Below are 12938 nucleotides of genomic sequence, written 5' to 3'. Positions count from 1 at the left end.
GTGACGACACACGTACATGTAAATTTAACAAATTGGAAACGAACCGTTATGAAAACACAAGTATATCTACAAAGACATTTTACCAACAGGGCAAAAATTATCCAAAGTGGAGTTTACCTGAGGGCGAACTCGGAGCGTGCACTGAATTTTAATTACGAAGGATTACATTTATGCTTAGGTAGCACCCAAATAGAGTTTTAATGTCAAGATTTTTTCTTTCTTAGAATGCATATTATAATCAATAATTAACGATTTTCTAATACACATTGTGTTTGAGCGTTGTCAAATAAATGTTTTTGAATAATGATCACTACATTGCCTACTCCCTTCTAAACCTTTTAATCAGGGTCGGATTAAGACCTATATGAGCCCCGAGACGGTACCTTGAGATAGGCGTTATTATAAAAAATATCCCTACCATAAAAAAAGTGACGAGCAAAAAAAATAAAATACTAGAAAAACTAATCGTAACTAAGCTAGTGAAAGTTGAAAGCTTGTGGGTTCTGACGCATTCGCCCTCTTTAATTTGCTTTTAATGAAAATCACCTGTTTGTTAAAAAAAAAAAAACCAACAGGAATTATTTTTTTCAAATTACAGCAATTAATGTCTTGTATCCGATCCAAAGGTTGGTCACATATGTTCAACGTCAGGCCATTAACACGAGCATATAAACACTTTTGATACCAAGTACTTAATATAATAACAAGCCAAAAGACTGTGTGGTAATTATACTTTATCGCAGTCTCCTCGTGTTCCATGTATATGACATCATGTCATCTTCATTACTAAGAAGGGTTTTTTTTTCATAGGACTGATAAAGTGTTTTACAAGTAATAAACCGTTTAATGATAATGTAAAACAAAATAAATGTACACGTGCTAAAGTATTAAAAAAAACTATATCCATAAAGTTATCTCTCTTTTTTTTTATTAACAATAACTACGCAAACATCGATGGTGTTGAGTTGATGAAAAATACTTGTATTTTATAAAATATACGAGGTTAGTGGCCACGGACATTACACATACCCGACCAACGAACTCGTGTTAATTATTACCTATTAAAAATTCGTTATAAAAGTCACATTTCATCAATCAATCTAATTGAATTTAACCGCCGAGGGTTAAAACTTCGACTCCGACGTTTAGTTCATTTATTAGACCTTCTTATAAATGAGAGTCGAATTAATAAGATTGAACTTTTCTTTCTTTTTTAAAAGCTTTTGGGGTTTTAATAATTAAATTACATTATCCTTAGCTAAAACCGACCCTAAAAATACTTCTAATAGTAATTGAATTTTTGGACAGGGTAAACATTTCAGGCATTGAGTCAGTAATACAATCAAAAATACATCTTTATCGTGTGAATACACTTCGGTTACAACATTTTTATAAAAAATAAAACACAATGTGACAGTTTACACAACGAAAGATATACGAGTATTCAGTAACATGATCGAAATAACAACACCGTGAAAAATAAAACAATTCGATGAGTATAAACAAAAATATATAACTAATAACTCTTCAGTTCCGCATGAAATCTAAAGTAACAAGCAGATCTTTTTCGGCACTTCCTGGAATAAGGAGATGCTTACCTTGTTTAATATAGAATATGGATATTTTATTTATATATATTGAGTCCCGTGCAAATAAGTAGATTATAATTAATAATCAACACTAAAAGCAACATCGGTACTATTAATAGTCAATCACGTAGCACTTAATTTATTATAAGCACACCATCAGAAATAGTGTTATATCTAAGGAGTATGATGAGTTATTGATTATACAGGAAATGGTGTTATTAAATTTTAATTACACTAAGCATAATTAAAGAGACTGTCTTTCAACAATATTTTTTTAATAAGCCACCTGTTAAGACATTATTTTATCATAACACTTACTGCGATGGAAATAATTTAAACAAATTGAAGTTATACTCAATATTAATTAAGATTACAATAACAATACTAATTGGATTCTAAACCGCAAATAAAGTAGCGAATACGTTCTTCTATAAAAACGTTATCATATTGTGCAATATGTGTTTGGTACTGATAACACCATTAACATTTTTCAAATGTATAAGAATCTAGTACTTGAATTATTTAGTTCTGGGTTTAATTAATAATTTTACAATTTCCATAATTAAATTTAAAACTTGAATGTTAAACGACGAAAACATAACCTTTGAACATTTTGAAATATTACCAAACAATTTATATTACCCAGTAAAACTCAATCATACACATATAAAACTATTTATATATTACTACTTTTGTATTTTATGCTTTTTAAGGTCATTGCGCTACATCCTCCAAAGACAAAGTTTTTTAGCCGTTTATACCCTAAGACGGAAGAATAGTCCATCGCCGGACCAACTGTCACAGGTTACAAAATAAAATAAAAGATTATTAAGTCAACAATTAAAAAAATTATGTTTAAAGAGAATTGGAAATACGTCCAGGAAATAAATAATCTGAGAAATTTTTCTCTTATATTAATAAAACAATAATTTTATTTACAAAAACAAATCACCAGTAAATAAACTTGAATAATATTTTAACAAAGAAAATCTCATGAAAATGGCAAATAAAATCCACGTCCTACACCATATCATTTATTTATTTATAAGTATTCGAGATAAAAGCTCTCTTTTCAAAAATGATAGTACATATATGTTTATACACAAACAAAAGTTAAATTTATAAAAGGATTTGTTTTGATTTTGATTATTTTATATAATACTATTTTTCTTTATACGAAAAAATATTCCATAAAAAGTAAAGTCATCAATCAATTTTAAGAACCGTTCAGAATAAACAAATGAAACCTCAAATAAATTACAAGGGGCATTAAATTTAAATAGTAAGGATATAAATATAAATCGTAAAATGAATTTTAGATAACAAGAAATTAAGATGAAAATTTAATGAGATATGATTTTTTTTCCATAAAAAAGGGGATTTTTAAAAATTAATTTGAACATAAACAACAGAATTGCTTATATATATCTTACTACTCTCTTTTAATATTTAACTAAACAGGTAAAAAAATAATAAAAAGAACTAGTTATTTCTATATTTAAAAAAAATCCAGAGGGAAATTCGTTATCATTTACTTTTGATATTTTCAACAAAACAGGATCAAATTTGTATATTTTTTCTTTCGTTGAACAAATTTATACTTTTTATTTCATGGTATTAACCAAGTCTTTGAATGATTTTTCATAAGTGAAAATTAAAAGTTCGCATAGGACAATATTAAAAAAAAAAAAAAAAACAAATAAACATACTAATAAACATACTAATTCATTTGAAACCAACTGATGCCACTTGTAACTTGCCGTGATGATATTCGAACGAATAAACTCACTTTCGGTAACAGAATAGGACAATGAATTTTTCTAAGTCTCGTGGAATTATTGTAAAGTCTACAAAAAAGACTTTACATATGCACTTGTATTATATACAACGATAGTTCAATGACAACGACAGATGTCTTATACTAAGTCGTCTATTTAGTATAAGACTATAAGTGCTATTTGTCTATAATGAGATGTTAAAACACGAAATAGTTTAGATAATAATAGATAAGTTAAAAAATACTTTGATATTTTCAAAATATACAATAATAACTAAACAAGAAGAAAATCATAGACCATAATTGAAATTCACGCACATTGTATAGTACGTATTTTCTTTTCTTTATCGTGCTCGTGTAAAACATATAACTATACACTGTAGAGTAATAAAAAACTAAACTCTGATATTGAACCATTATTATCCATATGGTCATAATATTCAAGCCAAAAATTCCCGCTTCAATGGTAACTTGTGTTTTGGTCGTTACACGACACTGAACAAATTTTTGATAAATATTTATTTTATTACTATTATAACGTATTATCATTTATTATGTAGCGGTCATTTGATGTAGATATTCCTTGTTTTCCACGCTACAAAAAACACAGTTACCTGACTCATAATTGATCTGTTCCAAATAAATTATTCCTAGAAATATATTATTTATTAATGCTTTATTTTATTTTATGTCCAAAAATAATATTTATGAAAAATATATGAAACCCCACAAAATATGCAATACTAAATAAATAATTCTCAAGTCTGGTAAAATCAAAACAATCTTAATTTATAAAACATATAAAATAGAAAACATAGTGATTATTTTATAAGATATACATTATTAAACAAAAATATAACAGGTCAAGTGAGACAGTCACTAATGAAAGGCGACAGCGAGTAAAATGAATAACACAAACAAGATTATATCATTTTATTGCTAGAATAATGTCGTGTCTTGTGCTGTTAAGATACTTCAATACCCGAAAAAATTGGCCGAGTTACAATACGTTCACCAAACGTTGTTACTAATAATGCACTTGAAATTTGCTTTTCGTTATGGCCATCGAACGATGTTTACTGACAGACGAAAGTGTTGTACAAAGCGAATTTGTTTGGATAAAATAAAAAGTACAATCTCGAGAGGCGAACTTGATTGAAATAATGCAACTAACTTTCTATTCATTCAAATAAGATTGAAAAACGTTGTCGACTTTCATTGTGGTTACATTTCTTAAGACAAAATGTCTTCAAATAACATCAAAAAGATAATTCAGACCATAGTTTTATTAACTAGGCGTTATCTACGACAACATAAAATTCCATTATCAGTATACATTAGAAATAGAAAATAGTACATTTTTACAACTTTTATTTACAATTTTTACATAGTTTGTTGAACTAAAAAACATAAAACGTTGTCTCTAAATTAAATAGTGAATAGTCATGTCTGGGCCCTAACCAATCGGGCACCTTCAAGTATTAAATTAATAGTCACAAATACTTAGGTTTCTTCAAACAAATGTGTTACTTTTCAACTGCGCATTGCACACGAGCTAACTATATTTACCATGGCAGCAGCTTGTATATGTCATACGTTATGCGATAATAAATTATTCGTATGTTTATAAAGGTTTTATACAAAGCGTAGACGCTTGAAACATGGAATTCTTATCGGATAATCTTTTACTGCTTCATAAGAGATTTCCAGTGATAAAACGAATCGTTTCTCGGTTGTTTAGAAGAAAAAAACGCCAACCGACTGTAACTTCACAGCTCAGCAGCAGCAACCGTCAGTAACACTAAACAATTTTTTAGTGGACAGTGCAAACAAAATAATGACTCCATTGTTACACATGAGAACATAACAAACGAAATTCCACTAGAATTTATTTTAAAACAGTAAGTGTCGTGGTGTCTGTTCAATAGGCGACACCACAGCGCACACGGTGAACTATTCCCAAATATTTGTATAACACTATCCGCATCGAAACGATAACCTCAAATACGTTCAGACACTACGACGCGGCGTGTCTACACAGTCGTAGGTATTTTCAGCCTACAGCGTTCATATCAACTGGTGTTTATCATTTACCTCGGCTGTTACGACGCATGCCTATCTCTAAAGTTCAACCAATATATACAACGAACGACAAAAATACAGAACAAACAACGTAAATACTAAATATAAACATATTATGTGCATCCACAAAGTTTATAGAAAACTTGAACAAAAAAAAAAAAAGACAAATTTAGTGCGCAATATTTGCATGTAAAACTAATATGGACTTTATTTAAAGGGCCAATCAATTTTAATAAGTACATACGATTACCATCGATAAACGTCAAAAAACTTAGATATCAAATATAACGACGAACCTGACTTAAAAATAAACTCGTCGGAACAATGAAAAATATATCAAAAGCTACGGCGGCGGCACCCTAAGAAATCGAACCTGATACAAAATAAATATCAAAGCAAACACACGTTTGCTTTTACAAGACTGTATATAGTGTTGCATTATTAAAAGCCAAACACGACGAGAATGACTTTAATGGTCTTCAAACATCGAAACACGTTAAAAATCAATAGAATAATTAAAACGCGCTCTCGTTATAGCCGAGGAAGTATGATTACATTTCGACCTGAATAATAAATAATCGTAAGGTAAATATATACAGAGGTATCTTCATATTTCCCATTGCGTCATGCGAAAACCCAAGACGCGATAATATTACTACTATAAACCTACTCGACAAAACTTGTTAATAAAACTTCAGCCGTGTTTTAAGATAAGAATAATCAATTTCTAAACCATGTGACTCTAGAATAAATGAATAGACCGAGGAAAGTTATGCGCGAACTTAAAATGTATTCATCAGAAAACCTAGCCGCTTTTAAATCCGACGGTGTACCGACAAAATAGAATTCAACAAAAATAAAAGACGTCCGAAGTGAACACAGTGTACAATTAGTGCAAGTTTAAGGTATAAAAAAAATATACAATTTTTTATCTAAACTCACCGGCGCACATGTCGTTTTAATTAAAATCCGTTTAAGATTAATCGGAAATGTTCAGTCGCGCCCGAAGATACTACGTCTATCTTGACAATACCGACGACATGCACAAGGTCTTAACTTCCGCTAAGATTATTATGACTACCGCCAAGCCCAGTCAGCCGTAGGCCAAATAAACGCGTGTGTAAGTTATAATGCGTTCGGGATTAATTAAACGGGATTAATGAGAATACAGTAGAGCACAATTCAACGATATTGCAATATTAGTTATGACGGCGGCGGCAGTGTTCACGTTCAAATTAGCATTAAGTTTAACAACAACACGGTGTAACGTAAACAATGTTGAATGGTTCAAGATATTACTGGCAGCCGCAATACTACAGACACGACTAACGGATTACACGCACACGCATTCCACTCGATTTGTAGCATTACTACAGAGACTACAGATGGAGAATAAAAAATATAGAGAGGGATGTCGGCTCACTGTGGTCCGTTGTGTACATTGTACAAGCAGTGATTATTTAGTCGGTTGATCAATGGCCACTAGTTTCAAAGCACAATATTATAAAACCGAACAAATTTTATATAGTATTAAATTCAAACGCGTATCTAGTACGGTTTCTTGTCAATATTTACCAAGTTGAGAAAAACTAAAACGACTTTTAAGTCGACACATGGAAAACTTGTATCAAACTAATTACTCGATTTGTTTAACTATATCTCAAACATGGAAAATCATTTTTTTTTCATTTTGTAATGTGATATTATCTACGAGTTAAAAGAAAATCAAGTCAGTTTTCAATACAACACAATTTCGCCAACGTGTAAAAGGAATAACGTCTTTATCTCTACACTACTCTTTGTTGCCCACAGAACATTTTTCAAGTCTGATTAATCACTTGAATTTTGATACGTGTTGATAACCTTGATTGCATTAGGTCAACATAATATTGTAGTTAAAAATTAAACATACTCTAAATGAAATAATTATTATTATATCAATAAAATAAAATTAAGTAATAATTAAATCATGTATTATTCTATAAGCTGGTTAAACAAATTTTCAGTAAAATTGTATGTAAAAAAAAATATATATATTTCCTTCTTTGACAAACTCGTACTTATATACTCTGTCTTACTTCTACTTATTCTTAAACCCTTTTTTTCAAGAGCTGATCTCCACACCCCTAGTCATTTATTAGTTTCCTCCCTATTTTCTCCTATTATCACTATATTGTCAGCAAATAACATGCACTACTCCTTGTATTTTTTTCATCTATCATTATAGAGAATAAGTAAGGGCTTAAAGCAGAACCTCAGTGTACTCTTACCCTGTTACTTCTGTTACTCTTCCTACGCTTTTTACCCTAGTAAAAGTGCCATCATACATATCTTTTATTATATTAATGTATCTTTTCGGGACTCCTTTTCTCATTAATGATTTTTAATTGCAATGCTTATAATTATCTTTTTTAAACTTTGAGTTAATAAATTTCTAGAAAAAATAAATAATTCGAATTTATTGATAAAAGTTTTGGAATTTCAGTGTAGACTTTTATTTTTGTAAAATTTTACAGTACATTTAACAAGTTGGCGTATTGGAATGATTCATGTTATAAAAAACATATTTAAAAAAAATTATTTTTAAAATTTAAGTAAATAAATTAAAAAAATGTACAGTTGGCCTTACATTATTTTCATAAATCATTTATATTCCTACTTAAAATAAATAGCTAAAGACAATTAAATAATGACATTATACTATAGATAGATCTCAGTACAAGTTTTGAGTGATAGTGTTCATTGGTTTCGATTTATAAAAGTTTATACTATTTATTTAAACTTTATATTATGTTAAAAATGAATTTTCTTAACTGTTGTTTTGTATTAATCTTTATTTTAATACAATTACTAGAATCAAATTTTGTGTTAACCAAATTAGACGACAATCAAAAAACTGAAAATATTAATCAACTATTTGGGAATGTGAATGTATGGAATGAATTCCAGAATATACAAGTTAAATTTGTAATTGATAGTAACTGGACAACTTTTGAAGTTAATAACATCTATGATAATTCAAGTAAATATCAAAATAAGGTAGACTTAATTTTTAAATTCGTAAAATGTAAGTGTTGGGAATATATTAAGTTATGTAATCGGCTTTTGTCATACATGGCAAGTGATTATAAAACTATCTATGATAAAGAAATTAATACGCAAAACAGAATAATGACCTTAACAATAAAGAAATTGCTTCTGAAAAGAATCAAAAATTATAAAAAATTAACAAGTCTTCTTTATACTTATGCATGTTATTTCAAAAGTTTATTTCCTAAAGGTAAAGATAATGTAAATCATAATAACTCATTTTTTTCGAAACTATCTACCATAATATATATGCCATTACCTGTAGGTGATGATTTTGCAGAAAATTTAATTGAAACATTAAATAGGTCATTTAAGAGTAATTATCATTGTGCAAAAAATTTGTGTAATTATTCATACAATCTTCCTCAACGGGCCTCATATATAAAAGAATACAACGCTAATAAAGAATATTATCATAACTTTGCAGAATATTTGAGTAAAAACTTTGATGTATTGGTTAATAAGGCTTCTGATTTGTTTGCACGGTTGACAATAAATCAAAAATTTGAATAATACATAATATTGAATTATTAATTATTAATATTTTTAAAACATATAGGAAACTTAAAAATGCCAAATCAAGTTTTTATAATAGTTCGAGTGATTTATATTAATAAACTACCCCGTAAATTTAACACTTAAATTTTTATAAATATATTATATTCTTGTATTTTTGAAAAATATAATTTTTTTATTATGATTAATTACATAAAAAATTGTTTGGAAATATTTTTGATTGTGTATATTAATTAACTGATTTAATAAAAATTATACATTATTTGTGCCTATCGCTATATTATCATTTCAAAATGTATATGAATATATGTAATCTATTTATAAAATAAAGCATTTAAATTGTTAGCTCATTTTTAGATTTTTAAATATTGAAACTAAATATTTTGTTTAGTTTAAATGTGTTTCCTAATTATTATAATAGTGACTCTTAGATCGATTTTATTTTTCCGATATAATTTCTTATGTTGTATATTATTTGACATAACATATAACAATTTATTAGTTACTTCATTTAGTAATTACTTATTACTTATTTTCCAATAAAATCGCAAATAGATAAATTATACGCTATAACTGCGACATTAACGTCATAAATTACCAGATGACTGATTGGGCATGACTAACAATTATACAAAATTACTAATGAAAACTGACAGTAGCTTACAAAACTTCAATATCGCCCATTCAAATCTTTATAATAAACTAAATAAAGTTATTGACAGTTAAAGAACATATTACTTATCAACTTTTTTAATTCTAGCTTTTTCAAAAAACTTTACAATTTTTAATAAATTGTATTTTGAAAAATGTTTATAATATAATTGTCATGAAACATAAAAACAAAATTAAACTGAATAAATACTATGCGTATCTGCTTATGTAATTATGCATTCGTTTTATAATATACTCACAAAGTAAATGTTAAACTACAAGTTTAACCGAACAGGAAAAATAAATTACCTTACATTGTAAAACTTGACCAAATAAAACCGAATTATGACAGTCGTATAAAAGAAGACCTTCGAAAAAAAAAATACTAAAAATATAACGCTTACTTTTGAAGCCGTTGAATAATTAAACAGCTTTATGTTTGTGTGTAATAAATATGACCCTTCTGCAGCTGGTTTAACAGCTGTTATATAGAAAAAATGTTTTCATATTTTTGTATGTTTTATTCCAATTTCATATACACGGGAAACGCGTCCAACATTAATAAATCGATAATTTATAATCATAAAATAATAATAAAATTAAAATCAAAAAACAACAACCAGTGGTCAAAGTGGCGCATTGTTTTGGCTAAAGAAACTACTGGCATATTCATCAATAATTGGTAAAGAACTATTAATTAACGAACTAACAAAATGGACAACCAACTACTCCCCACGCCAAGACAGCGGAAATATCATTTTAATATACGCACATGACACATGATTCATAAAAAATGAATAACTCAAAAAAGGAAAATATTTACCTTATTATCCCTTTAGAATTGATAGTAATACAATATTCACATGGGAACAAAAGAAACTTAAGACTTAATGGCTTTTGTGTATTACAGTTATGCCACACATAATGCATTAACTGTAAGGCCGGAGAAAAGCGAATTGTAAGAAGGTTTAAAATCCGTAAATAAATGTGTACTGCTTAGGTTAAATATACTAAGGAGATTTACTTTCGGGGAAAAATATAAAGCACAAAAGCGGTCGTCATAACACTAATAGAATACGATAATTACTTGAAATTTATTCAGCGCTAATTTACGTTACTTACACAAATAAGTTGATTAGACGAGAGCATACTTAAATTAGTTACTTCACGGTAATCTTTTTAAAGTCAACAACCAACGCTGAATTATTGTTTTTTAAATGTAATTATTACCGATTCACCAGAATCACGTCAGCGCAAGTACTTCAGAATAAAATAAACACATCGAACGTCAATACACGGACAAAAACGTTGCCCTTATAAGACCACAGAAAACCGTACAAAGAACATATGCCCTCACGTCATTTAGATAAACACTTTTACCACATAGTGCTTAAAGCTGTCATTTTCGACTAAAACATTTTACTAGAAAATATATAGGTATTTTCATGCTTAACAAACATACGTCTTCCGGGAAAGCTCATCATATTACACCGCACTGTCATACGTATATCGTTGCAAATGGAAAGCCTTTGAAAAACTATATATTGACTGAACGAAACACTTATTGAATAGGGAACTATTTTTTTGTTTAATATATATGCTGAGCTATTTTTACTTGTTGAAACATTTGCATGTCAAGTGAGTTATATGTCATTGTGACCGATGACGAAAAATGCTGCTACTGCACGTCACATAATACATCAGAAGCAAAAATACATTATTTAAATTCTTATTATAGATATTCCATGAAAACAGTATATACGCCATTTACTGCAGAATATTGTAAAATATTCGTTTAACACAATTTGGTCATGAGAATTAATTAAAATTTAAAACACAGAAGAATTACATTCAGATCTCACTGTAAAATATAATAACATTAAGAACAGTAAACACGAAACATTTTTTTAATAAAATACATAAGTTATTCTAATACAAAGCTGATAAAGTAAGCTAATTCCGTTAAAATTACCATAGAATATATAATTAATACACGAATTTGATTTAAACCTAAGAGAACTTACTCAATTAATTTTCGTCCTGTTTCTCAAACAACAAATTTAAATATGTGTAAACAAAAAAGATGCATCGTTAAAAATTAAATAAGTCGAGACTATTTTTTTTCTTCGAATGACACGCCACATCGTTAAACGATTATTTTCTGTCTGCACTGGGTAGATCCGTTCAAATTAAAATTAGAAATGTGTAAAGAATATAAGTGGCAAATGTTAATACAGCGAATGATGATAGTTAGTGTTACTTTTAAAAAGTTAACAGTCTTAAACGACGAAGACAGAAAAATCTAATGATAAATTACTCAAATATTATAATTAGTTTAACGGGAAAAATACACGTGTTGCACGTGTAGTCAAGTTTACTATATCAAAACATTTGGACAATGCGAAAGGCTAAGTATAAAAATTTTATCTGGATAATGGTTTTTATATAATAATTCATTATAGCCAATAAGTACTCAAGTAGTACGATATCACGATTTCTTCAAAGTTTATCTGGTTTAACAATATAAGAAAATGTATATCAATTATAGCCGTAGGTATTTATACATTTTTTTGTAAAAATAATTCGGAGATCGTCAGAAAATTTAAAGAAAATGCGTACTAAAATAGAAAATATATATCCTCAAAAATATATGGCCTTATTGTACCAATAGGATCCCTCAGGTTATTTTTTTTTTTTAATCACGTCCAAAAATAAGATGACCCTGGCCATTAACAGCCATCACTCGAGTAAAATATGTATTTTTAACGCAAAGGGACCGCTGACCGATTATAATAACTAAGTTTCACTGGACCGATTAATTTATTGTAGTGTAGATAATCATATCCAATTAAAACAACTTACCGACACAGCAGAAAAACAAGATAGCGATATTAATTCATCCAGAACCAAAATTTTTATTACATCCTTCCTATATGAATTGTCAATAAAATAATAACACAAATATTTCTGCAAAGTGTCATAGTTAAGAGAAACCAATTATTTTCTTCTAAAGAACGTTACATTGCCAATAAATCATAACGTCGTAAATCATTTCTTTAAATGTTTCTAGAGATGCAATTATTATACAGATATTATTACAATACAATTATAAAACCTTCATTATTTTTCAAGAAACTAAATTTTAGACTTTTAAAATGATTCTTTTTTAACTTAAATAAAATACAGGAAAATCAGTTATACAAATCAATGAAAATATTAAAAAAAGTTGTTTT

General features: G+C 28.2%; 1 protein-coding gene across 2 annotated transcripts in view; it reads right to left on the bottom strand.

Moving 5' to 3' along the window:
* Nucleotides 1–12938, bottom strand: part of LOC126904500 (insulin-like peptide receptor) — a 32210-nt gene that overhangs the window by 14222 nt on the left and 5050 nt on the right. The window contains exon 1 of one of the 2 annotated variants that reach the window (XM_050683582.1): nucleotides 6391–6927. The exons of the other annotated variant lie outside the window; for it this stretch is intronic. The gene's annotated coding sequence lies outside the window, so the exon portion shown is untranslated. Of the gene's footprint in view, nucleotides 1–6390; nucleotides 6928–12938 lie in introns of those variants that run through there. 2 annotated transcript variants of the gene reach the window in all.

The sequence above is a fragment of the Daktulosphaira vitifoliae genome, unplaced genomic scaffold (assembly GCF_025091365.1).
Source record: "Daktulosphaira vitifoliae isolate Bord-2020 unplaced genomic scaffold, ASM2509136v1 Scaffold_4, whole genome shotgun sequence".
Classification (NCBI taxonomy): Eukaryota; Metazoa; Arthropoda; class Insecta; order Hemiptera; family Phylloxeridae; genus Daktulosphaira; species Daktulosphaira vitifoliae.
Note: the sequence above shows the minus strand (reverse complement) of the source record. Positions and strands in the feature narration are given on the sequence as shown.